Raw genomic sequence first — 12,349 nt, 5'->3', positions numbered from 1 at the left:
CTACCAATTAAAAAAAAAAAAAGTTCAAAAGGTTTGCATTATTTCTCCAAGTAAAATAAAGTTTGTCACTGCCATAATGAGCAATATACTTTGTACTGCATGACACTGAAAATATAAATATCATTCTTTAAACTACAGTTTCATCTTTACTCAAGTAACTCCAGTCAATAAAACCTGAAGGGCCTTTGTCACAGTGAGAATAGCATCTTGTAATACTAGATTATGTGTTTGCATCAGGTAAATGTTCTCCATATTTGTTAATCCAAGGATGACACACTTTCTTTGAACGCAAAGTGGCATGTAGTACCTCAAGGACGGAGTAATCCCAGTTTGTAAATGCTGGATGTGCTGTTCATTTGCAATCAGCACGTGGATTTTGATAATTAATAGGCACAGAGGGATCAATGTGGCTGACAGAGAGTACGGTGAGAGCAGATCAGAAATACAAAAAGATTTAAACGTGCGGAGGTGCAGGATGCTCCGTGTTGCAGGGGTAATCCACATGATCGTCACTTGTTGGTTTTTAATTCGGTCCCTGTCTTTTCCCTGTCGGCGGTGGTAGCCAGAGATCACCTGTCAATCAAACAGTGTGGGCGGGACTGTGAGATCTTTTCTTGAATTTTCTGTCCTGATGGAGATTGAATTACTTTAGCTGGTGATAGTACGAGTTTCCTGCCTTCCAGGATGAACACATGGAACTTTGTACCCAAATATAACAGTTTCAATAATCTAAATGCATCAAAAACGTTTAACAAACACAGAAAAAATCTATTGTCATGGTTCAAATTACTCATGAGAGCATGTCTGTGTTCCCACGGTCCTGTATTTGCTTCTGTATTTTAGTGTTTGTTCTACCATTCCTAAGTTTTCTTGAGAAAAGGAGAAGAATGAACATCCATACCTCTGATATATTAATAAAAAGGCATTATCTGATAGTACACATCATGTAAATATCATCTAAAATGGTGCATAAGGTGCTTCCAAAGGTTTTTCTTCAAACACACCTGTTGTTCATTGTCAGAAAACACCATTTCAGGTTGTATTTATTGACCACTTATGATCAGTTTATGCATTTTTGTTAATGCACCAGAGTTATGGACATCATTGTGTCTTTTTGTTGATGGAGCAGGAAACATGGAGGCTGCAAACAGACAAAATGACACTGAGGGAACACTGGGCCTTTGGAGCATAGCTGCAATTCATTGTACATGCTAAATAAAAGCCACGCAAAAGCTTGCAATAAAATACAACATATTTTATCAATCAAAAAGCTAAACCAGGATCCAGCGGGGACCTTTCAGACCCCGGACTCGACACCGTTGATGCTGCTACTGGGAACGTAATTTTTTCCTGGAAAAGAAACCCGGTAGAACTGCAATAGTATGACAGTTTCATAACAGATACCTATTTAAATAATAATAACTTAAAAAAAAAAACAAAAAAAAAACAGGGATTTTTACTTTACAGTGGATATTGCACCATATGATTATGTCACCCTCCACCATCTCCTCATCGCCTTGACTTGTGCCATAAAAATCATCATATTAAACAAAAAAAGGAAAAAAAACAAAAAAAAACAGCCATTCAGATTTCAACAGACAGACTGGCAACCGCTCTTATCGCCATCTGAGGGGAAGTGAGTTGCCAGGTTGGGATGAGGTCACTCATGGTCTATGGCCCAGCCGCGGGGCTCTGGCCCTGCCTCAAGGCTCTAACACACACAGTGGGAAACATGCACATAACACTTACACACACACACGCACACACACACACACACACAGGAACTGGCAGAGGAATTCTCTCATTCAGCACAGGGGCGACGGAAGTCAGTCAGAATGAAACCGAACTTTTGAGCCAAGCGTTGACAGCAATCGACATGGTGCTGGCAGCGTTTGGGTTGCCATGTTCGGCTTCAAAGCCTCGAGGTGGACAGACAGACAGGCAGACAGGCAGGCAGGCAGGCAGACAAGTACACAAACAGACGAGCACACGTTCAAACAGGCAAACAGACAGCTAAACACAGGCTGATAAACAGCCTAAGCCGAGGCGCTGCTGTTCAGATTATGTTGACTGACAAAAATGACAAATTCCAGCCAGGACGTCGCTTCATTGTTTAACAAATCCTGAAATGATTCGACAGACATGGCAACGCGGCGCCATATCAAATCAGCTCGCGCCGGAATGAGTGAGGCTGGCCAAATAGAGATGCATGAATTGACAAAACCACGTCCCGGGCCTTAAATGAGAGCTTAAGTGTGTGTGTGTGTGTGTGTGTGTGTGTGTGGCAGGCGATATTTACATCTGCTTAACCAAACAATCCGAAACAACCCAGGAGGAGCGAGGGAGTGCCAGGGAGCGATTGAGTCAGGTGAGTGGGAGTTGTTGGAGGAATAGACTTTATGGAAATGGCAGAGCGGAGGAGAACAGTCCCCACCACACACACACACACACACACACACACACACACACACACACACACACACACTACAAGCTGCATAATGCAACAAAAGGAGGGGATGATGTTTGTGTCAGACGACTTTCTAATATTCATACGTTACATTTTCCAACTTAATTGGAATCTGTCAGGGCGCATTGGCCGTGAGTGGCATCACAGCAGCAGTTGGGCCGTTTCCCCACGGCTGATGAGATGCAATAAAAGAGAGAGAGAAAAAGAGAGAGAGAGAGAGAGAGAGAGAGAGAGAGAGCGGGAAGTGGATTGCCGAGCGCTGAATGAAATGCAATTGAGAGTCAATGGGAGTCAAAAACACATTATGGCGAGCCGGGCTGGAGTAAACCTGCGAGGGGAAGATTGACTGAGGTAAAAAACGCTCTGTCTTCCGTGTCTCTCCCACCTTCTCTCTCTGTCTCTATCTGACACACACACACACACACACACACACACACACACACACACACACAGAGAGAGCATGTATGTGAATGTTTAACACCACATGGATGCGCCACAACACTCGTGCAAATTATTCATGAAGAGATTTTTTTTTGGATCAAAGGTGGAATTTTGCGACCAAACGCCATCGCAAATGAAGCGTTATTATACGGCTGGAGTCACATCGCAGTGGCAATATCTGTAAAATTAATCGCAATATGGACATGAAAACTTGAGAGTTGGCAAAAGTGAGGGTTGTTTATATTCAAATGACCAAAAAAAAGTGGAAAAACCTGGAATTAGGAGCTTATTTTTGGTTAGTTTGGCCAATCCATCGAATCCCAGGAAAAGAAAAAGATACACAAGCACCTGTACATGTATGCTCCTTGAAGTTCAAACAAATGAATGAGTGCCCGCACACTCACTCACACACACACACACACACACACACACACACACCAGCTGGCAATAATTAAGGGCAGATTGGGGGTTAAGGTCTCTGGAGATTGAAAAGTAGACAGGAACACACTGCACAGGAAAGCTCTCCATCCGTCTCCTTCCACTATTCCAGCGCATTATTCACATTATCTTTTCATCAGTGTTTTTAATGTAAATGTTATGTCAAAGGCCATTATAATAACAACCTGTGCCATATGGTGCAGAAGGATCTGGGGAAAAAAAAAAAACACACCGGGAGGGGGGAGAGACTCGCCGGGAGAGTAGCATTTGCTGCTAAGCCTGCTGGAGCTTTTGTGGCCTAATTCAACAAATCCTCTCCTCCTCCTCTCAAGCAGTAAATTGAAAAATGGGTAAACTATGACCTCCAGCCGGTGACCATCATGCTGTAAACAACCACCGATATCAATAAAAATCAGTTACACTGTCAAAAAAGCATTGATCCGTGTTTGTTTTCCCATCGCGGGCCCCGATTCCTCGTTATTTAATGAATCTCTCTCTCCGGCAAAGGTTCAATCTCGAGGACTCGTTTCTTCGTCGTCTGTCTCAAGCCACGTGCGCAAATTCGCTTCCTTTTAAACTCCACGGCCTCTCCCTCGCTTTCAGACCAATCACAGGCGGACAGGCTCGCCGTCGGCCAATCATCTGTTGCTGCCGAGCTTTAAAACCGCTCTCTCTCTCTCTCCCTGCTGCTGTGTTTGCGTGACCCACCTCCATCATTTGACAGAGCCGAGGTCCTCCTCCGATCATTCCCCCCGCCCCTCCTCTCTCTCTCTTCGTGCCCCGTGCACACTGGCAGCTCTGAGCAGTGACACCCACAGTTATGAAGGGGACTGACGTATATTTATGGTGCACGCTGGAGGAGGGGAGGAGGAGGAGTGGTGTGTGTGCACAAAAAGGACAAGTCACTCCACGTCATGTGCCGCAGTATTCCCTCGGTGATTTGTGGGGTTCTTTGCCCAGCGTTGAATTTATTTCTGTGAAAACCTCAAAGGGGAGAGTAAACTAAAGTGTGTAATTTTTCATGTCAAACTGCGAGAATCGGACGTTTTGTCTATCAGATGATTTTTCCGGAGTCAAACCGGCGGATTAGCCTGGGATTAAAAAGTGTCCGAGCGGAGCGATCCAATCAGAACACAGCTCAGGTCCACGTTCGGTCGTCCCCCATGAATGAATGAATGAATGTTTTATTTCGGTCAAGTGGCAGAAATGAATAGACAATATCTTATGCACAAATATTTAAACAATAAATAATATTTCATTTCCTTTCAGTGGAAAACCAAAACAAATATATAATATATACAAATAAACACTGACCGAAGCCATAGCTTATTTTGCCTGTCCTTCTCACATTACAAGATTTCGTCAGCTCACTTAAATAATAAAATAAAGTAAATGAAAGACACAAAAACAAAATATGTATATACATACAAAGGGTCCCAAGGCAGTCCATAAGTACACTAGTGTTCATAATTTTGTTTTATATTTACCAATAATATTATTTTAAAATAGCTTTTTAAATCTATTAAGCGTATTACGTACTCTCATTTCTATTTCTAAATTATTCCAGAATTTTACACCTTTTACTGCTATACATCTTTGTTTTACATTTGTTCTTGCCTTTGTTTTATTGAACATGCAACTCCCTCTCAGTTGGTACTTATTCACTCTGATCTGGAACACCTTCTGGATACTTTCTGGAAGCATGTTATTATTCACTTTATACACGATTTGTGCAGTTTTAAAGTCAACCAAGTCAATGAATTTTAGGATTATTCCCCAGGATTATTTCACCAAGCTAACGCGAGGGATGGCCAAGCGCTTCAGTCTCACAGATGGAGTTGCTTCTTCAGCCTCTGTGGACTTTCTCAAATCAGCTCCACGACGACAAGCCTCCAAAGTTCACGTTTTTAGCTTTCATTTCCAACAATCAGAACCAGGATTACTCTACTGATCCCCAAGCAGATATTGAGGGGCGAACGCAGACACAGTACCCCCAACTACCAGAGACGATGCGGTCCAAATTCCCACATTTTGGAAATTTGCAGAGATCAATGCAATGTGCAATGCAAGTGGAGTTCAAGTTCAGTGGCTGAGCCTCGGCCTGGCTGAGCCATCTCCACTGCCGGGTCAGCAGGAAGTGGAAACAGTTTCTCTCTGCCGGACCGCTGGTTGGTCCTCAGGGTCCAGACAATATAGTTACTCTACAATGGGAAGTAAAGGCCACCCAGCCCTGCAGGAACGGGTTAAACCTACGTTTTACTACAGGAAGTGACTTTTAGAAACTCTCTGATCTTGGTGGATAATGACGATGGAACCCTAGAATAACACTACACAATAAAATCCCCAATTTTAACTAGGATTACCATCACATTTTTTTTTCCAGCCCTGCCTCATCTGTCGTTATCCAAATTTTCTTAGACTTTTATTTGGTTGTCTTGGTGGTTTCTTTTGAACATATGCAGCTGACTTTGAGTGGTTTCCTCAGCTTTCCTCCCTCGTCTGTCCACATCAATCCTCTCTCCATCATTTTTTTCTTCATAGAAACTGATTTTCCAATCCACCGTGCAACTGATAATCCAGTGTTGGGACACATTACGTGGATTAACGACATTTTGGGAGTCACCTCCTGCTTCTTGGAGGTGGTCACTTCAGTCTTCTCCAAAAACAAACTTGACTTTAACAGGATGAAGCACTTCAGCGAAGAGTGACCTCCCATCCGTTTGACACTGAACTGAGTTAGATGCTAATTGCTAATGAAGTCACATGATAAAGACGTCAAACTAAAAATGCGCTTATGCACTCCCATGCGGTGGCAGATATGCTGGATTTACTCAATTTGTGACCTGCTGCAGCTTTGCCTAGCTTTTTTTTTTTTTTTTTTCTTGTCAGGCTCTGAGATTTTTCTCTTTGACAGCGGGAGTCACATTGCTAATATTGCTCCTTACTCTGTTTCACCTCAGGAGGTTTGTCCTTGAGTAGATCTCTGCACGGTTTGCGGCAACACGGCTGCATTGTGTTTTTTTTTGTTTTGTTTCTTTGCCGTGATCGGCCTCTAAAGAATCCACCAGTGTGTAATCACAGCACATTTGTATGGCACTGTTGCAGTCAGAACTGAAGTGCACAAAAGGCACTTGATTTGCACAAAAGGTCAGTTGCAGGAAGAATATATGCTTGATGGCAGCGTTAACATTACACACTCGCGCAACAACAAAGGGCGTCATCAGGGAGCCGCTCTCCGCTCAGTGGCAGGCTAAACGCTCAACACAGCCTCAGCTCCAAATCTCTCCGCTCTTGTTTCTCATACAAATTCCACTTGAGGCTTTGATTTTTGATTGAAACTTGAGTTCCCTGAACAAGTTTGTTTTCACTGTTTGGAGGCAAGGTGCTCGGTGTTTTCCTCGCGGTTCCTTGGGTTGCAGGATACTAAAATAGCCAGGGTTTTCCTGCCAAAACGATGCTTGAAAACCAACAATAATATACATATAGATAGGCAGACAGATAGATATAAATATGATTTGCTGTCTGCCGGAAAACATGAACCACTTCCAGAAAAAAACACGGAAATCACACCAAAAGTTCAAGATTTCAATTGATGACTGTTGAATATCTTTCATATTTTAACACTAAAAGGTAAAGATGTGTTTGCCTGTGTCCATAGTTTGAGTCCCGCTCACTTCAACATTAACTTATTCGTGTCAACCTGTTACTTTATGACTGGCTGATATCAAAATGAGAGGAAAAACACACCGCTCAACCAGCAGGAGACTTTACTGAGGTGCTGGAGTGAAAAAAAAAATACAAATGAACAGAGCATCTACACACTCAAATCAGATCAAATAAAAAAAAAATAATAATAAAAAAATAAATAAATAAATAAATAAAATAAGACGCGACCATCATGAAAACTCCAATAAATAAATCAATAAATCAATAAATATTTAGCCATTGGATGTTCTTTTATGTAGTTTTCACATTTTTTTTTAAATGTTATTATTGATTTATTTAGGTCTAACATTGATTCTACTGGGTCCTGTTCACTGTTAATAAATTCATTTTCCTGTTCTCCATTTGGTATTGTCTAAACAATTTTTCAACTCATTTCAAGTGATGTTGTAGCATGATTGCAAATACATACATATATATACATATTTTAAATTAAGGGTGCAGATCTTGAGTGTTTCATGCACATAAACGGCAAAAACAAAGGAAAATGAATCTCCAGTCTCTTACCTTTGGAGATCCACAGCGAGTTGGCAGAGAGGGAGGGAGAGAGAGAGAGAGAGAGAGAGAGAGAGAGAGAGATTAGTTCATTTTTGAACGACAGACCTCATTCAACAGACAGCATGTGGTAATTAAGTCTTTTGTGGGGAATTAGGCTACTACTGGACTGACATCTCATCATTCCACTGCATTTCAACAATAAAAGCCTCCACTGACTTGTCTTCTCCCACTAAACTGGCAGAGATTTGGGTCATTTCGCCAGAATCGCTTTTCTGATTGACAAGACACCAAAGTTGGAAGTGGGATTTTCGAGAGCTGGGGTATTTTGAAGCTGATATTTTCTCTGAGACAAGCGGATGAAAGACAAAGTTAGTGCTGTGTTTGTAAAAAAAAAAAAAAAAAAAAAAAAAAACATCCTCAACAAGAATACACACTGTAAAACTTCCAATGATAACATTTAAGTCTGTCAACAAAAGAGAATGACGGGTGTTTGTGAGAGAAAAGACATGCATTTTGACAGCTCCACAACACCCAGTATGTCTAAAAGTGACCGAATTTATCAAAAGTCTGTAATTAAACAAAATGCACAACTCAAATGCATATGATTGTCTATCAGGCTACAGCTTAAAAAACTGCGACATCTACTACAAGGCAGAGGAGGAAGACGGAGAAAAAGAAGAAAAAAAGTAAGTTATCTGGTGCAAAAGATGATCTACAATTAAATTAAAGCCAAAACAAAATCAGAATATCTTTAACTGAAGACCTAAATATCATCTGACAGAGCAAAGCTAACGGCTCCTATAGACTTCAAGTCTTTATGCTAAGCTAACATGAAATGCTACCCAGAGGAACCGAACCAATGGACGTACAGAGATCCGGGAAAAAAAAGGGGGATTTTACCCAAACCAATGGAGTGCTCCGTTAAAACCGGGAGAAGACAACACTCATCCCATATCACCACATCACCTGGTCCAACATCCCAGGTGATATCTGGTCTCATATCACAGCATCAATGTGATTTCAGTGCTTCACTCAGCATTAGCAGCATTAGGCCTGCAGAACATGAACATGCTGCTCATCCTCCTGCAGCATCACACCAGCATGAGACAAAAGGAAGATCCAAGCTCTGTACTTATGTCTGGTGATGAGTTTTAAGGCTTTGGCGCCGGTGACTGTATCCATGGCAACAAGACAAACATGCCAGTGTGATATTTTGGTGGTTTTAGTTTAAGCTTGAGGCTGTACTGTGTGGATTTAGTCTCTGATTCGGCCAGAGTCGATGAAGCTGGTGAGGACAGTCAGCAGTCGACCGATGGAAAGAGAAGGCCAGGACACACACACACACACACACGCACACACACACACACACACACACACACACACACACACACACAACAGGAATGTCTCGTTGTGTGTGTCTCACACTAGAATTACCAGGTTTCATCCTTCAGGCAAAATCAGTGTTGTCACCAAATTTCATGGTTATCCACCAAACAGACCTAACTGCTATCACCGCAGGAGGACGGCGGTCTGTGAGGTCATTAAACACATCACCGCGGGAGGACGGCGGTCTGTGAGGTCATTAAACACATCACCGCGGGAGGATGGCGGTCTGTGAGGTCATTAAACACATCACCGCGGGAGGACGGCAGTCTGTGAGGTCATTAAACGCATCACCACAGGTAGACAGCGGTCTGTGAGGTCATTAAACACATCACCACAGGTAGACAGCGGTCTGTGAGGTCACTGAACACATCACCACAGGTAGACAGCGGTCTGTGAGGTCATTAAACACATCACCACAGGTAGACAGCGGTCTGTGAGGTCATTAAACACATCACCACAGGTAGACAGCGGTCTGTGAGGTCATTAAACACATCACCACAGGTAGACAGCGGTCTGTGAGGTCACTGAACACATCACCACAGGTAGACAGCGGTCTGTGAGGTCATTAAACACATCGCCACAGGAGGACGGCGGTCTGTGAGGTCATTAAACACATCACCGCGGGAGGACGGCAGTCTGTGAGGTCATTAAACGCATCACCACAGGTAGACAGCGGTCTGTGAGGTCAGTAAACACATCACCACAGGTAGACAGCGGTCTGTGAGGTCACTGAACACATCACCGCGGGAGGACGGCGGTCTGTGAGGTCATTAAACACATCACCACAGGTAGACAGCGGCCTGTGAGGTCAGTAAACACATCACCACGGGAGGACGGCGGTCTGTGAGGTCATTAAACACATCACCACGGGGGGGGCGGCGGTCTGTGAGGTCATTAAACACATCACGGTGGGAGGACGGCGGTCTGTGAGGTCAGTAAACACATCACCGTGGGAGGACGGCGGTCTGTGAGGTCAGTAAACACATCACCGCAGGTAGACGGCGGTCTGTGAGGTCAGTAAACACACCACCACAGGTAGACGGCGGTCTGTGAGGTCATTAAACGCCTTAAATGGTCGGCTACTCTAAAACGGGACAATACAGGTTGTAAAAATCACATGGTAAAATTATTATCAAAACACAGAACAGGGGGCGACTGTTTCATTCTCACTGCAACAAGTCACAATACAGTTTTAATGAATTATACAAAAAAAAATACATAAAATAAAAAAATATATTTATGCAACTCACTTCTCCAGCAATTTCACTGAAACAAGATGCCCCAAAACATCACAAAATGCATCACTTTTTTTTTTTTTTTTTGAAAATCTGCCATGAAATCAAGCATTTAAGGCCGCAACAATCACAAATAAAGTCTGCCAACACACACACACACACCACACACACACACCACACACACACATCACACACACATCACACACATCAAAGCGGCTCAGACATGCACACACACAGACAGACACACGTTGTTACTGTCCACATGCGGTATGCACACATTACAAGCATACACCTCATACGCACACACACACACATACACACACACACACACACACCAGGCAGCTATAGCAGGGAACATCTGGAGCTGAAGTCAATTGGAAGTCAAAACACAAAGCTGGCGGCAAACCAAAGCAGAAGGCGACAGATCCAGGCGATCACAGCTATCTCCATCACTGGCCTGCTCTGAACCCCCAGCACACACACACACACACACACACACACACACACACACACACACAACACACAGAGCGCTCCCCCCATCACCCACAATGACTTTGAGAAAGCATCACAGCTCTCACCTCCAGCACTGCTGGGTGCAGCGAGTTCAGAGTCAAAGTCACAGCGACGGCGTCAATAAGTGAAACTCTGAAGCCACAACAATAACCGTGCTGCGGATTTTAACAAAGATTAGAGTTCACAGGAATCGTCGAGTGAACGGGCTTTGATTCTGCATTTAAACCCTTGTTGACGGCCTCAGTGGTGCATAATGAAGCAGCACACACATTTCCCTTTAATTTCGCGCATTTAACTTTTATGACTTAGCCCAATTCCACAAGCAACATTTAAAAATGTTGACAGTCTGTACAGGAGGAGCATCATGTATATTTCAAACCTCCCCTCTTCTTTTTTCTTTCTTTCTTTCTTTCTTTTTTTTTTTTTTTAATGCGGAAAGGTTTAGGCTGCAGATTACACTCATATTCACCCACTTTCACAGATTTCTAAGTAACTGCTGGGTAAGTGCCTTGCTCAAGGGCACGTACAGATTGCAGTTCAACATTTACTACTTTTCAACCCCCACTGCTGAATGTTTCAAATCCAAGCTAAAAAAAAAAAAGACTTTTTTCCCTAACAATCTAGTTTTTTTTTTTAGCGTCCACATGTTTTATGATTGTCATTTTGTCTTTATACTCATTTTCTGTATTTTTCTTTTCTGTTTTTCTATTCTTTTGTTACTGTGCACTGCTAGTTGTCCCATAGAAATAACATGACTTGACTTGACTAAGAGGTGCATTTTGAAGACTACGCCAAAAAAAACAACAACAAATTAAAGCTGCAAGCAGCGTTGGTCGGCCCTCGCACCGGTGCCGGTCCGCGACGATGTTGGTGTCATTGAAGTGCAGAAAATTCATCCATTTTTCCCATTTGTAAGGGTCTTTTTCGGTGCTTTCATTTGGAAAGAGTTTTGGGCTTTTATTTTGAAAGTCCCAGGATGTCCTAGTGTGTGAGTGTCATGAATACTGCGCTAATACATGAGTACTGGCAGCTGTGTCATGATCAGACCAAAATGCAGGCAGACAGAGGAATCCACATTCAATCCAATGGAGAAATCGATAAAAACCCACACCTGTTTGAGGTAACGCCGCTCGGACATCGCTTCAGTTAGAGACGTAATTCGAAGTTTAAACGAGGCACAAGACTCGGCTCTATAAATCTTGTATTTACACTATTTTGCTATCTTGTACCATTTTTGAATTACGGCAGTTTAAGTTTGACTGTTTTCTCTGCTCCCGCTGACGGTTTATAATGGGTGTGTATTGCGGAACTGTCCGTTACCTAGAGTGAGTCACATGACCGGGCAGAGTGCAGAGGAGAGGACACCAGGGTCCAAAATGGTCAAAAAGTCTTCACAGCGGCCACAAACTTGTTCCAATTTAAAAATTAATTTCATATTTTTGTAGGAATTTTCGTCCTCTTTCGTGTGGCGAAGCCATGCGACGTTTACTTTAGACGCCAGGGGCCTAATTAGCGCCAAGTGTGCGCCTCTTCATGCCAAACTCCATGGAAAAAACGACGCCCTCCTTATCATTTAAAAACTAAGCGAGTAATGACGAAATCCCGAACAACTTTTGTTAAGCACTGTATCCTCTTTCATCTATTAGCT

At 42.9% G+C, this 12,349-nt stretch overlaps 1 protein-coding gene and 1 non-coding gene across 3 annotated transcripts in view; both read right to left on the bottom strand.

The window, feature by feature from the left end:
• erbb4b (erb-b2 receptor tyrosine kinase 4b) overlaps window positions 1-12,349 on the bottom strand; it is a 516,511-nt gene that overhangs the window by 336,609 nt on the left and 167,553 nt on the right. The window lies entirely within an intron of this gene.
• On the bottom strand, window positions 5,314-5,480 carry LOC115380518 (U1 spliceosomal RNA). The gene has a single exon (XR_003930345.1). It is a non-coding gene; the product is annotated as a U1 spliceosomal RNA (small nuclear RNA).

The sequence above is a fragment of the Myripristis murdjan genome, chromosome 21, assembly GCF_902150065.1.
Source record: "Myripristis murdjan chromosome 21, fMyrMur1.1, whole genome shotgun sequence".
Classification (NCBI taxonomy): Eukaryota; Metazoa; Chordata; class Actinopteri; order Holocentriformes; family Holocentridae; genus Myripristis; species Myripristis murdjan.
The sequence above is the reverse complement of the archived record's forward strand: the minus strand, read 5'-3'. Positions and strand labels throughout refer to the sequence as shown.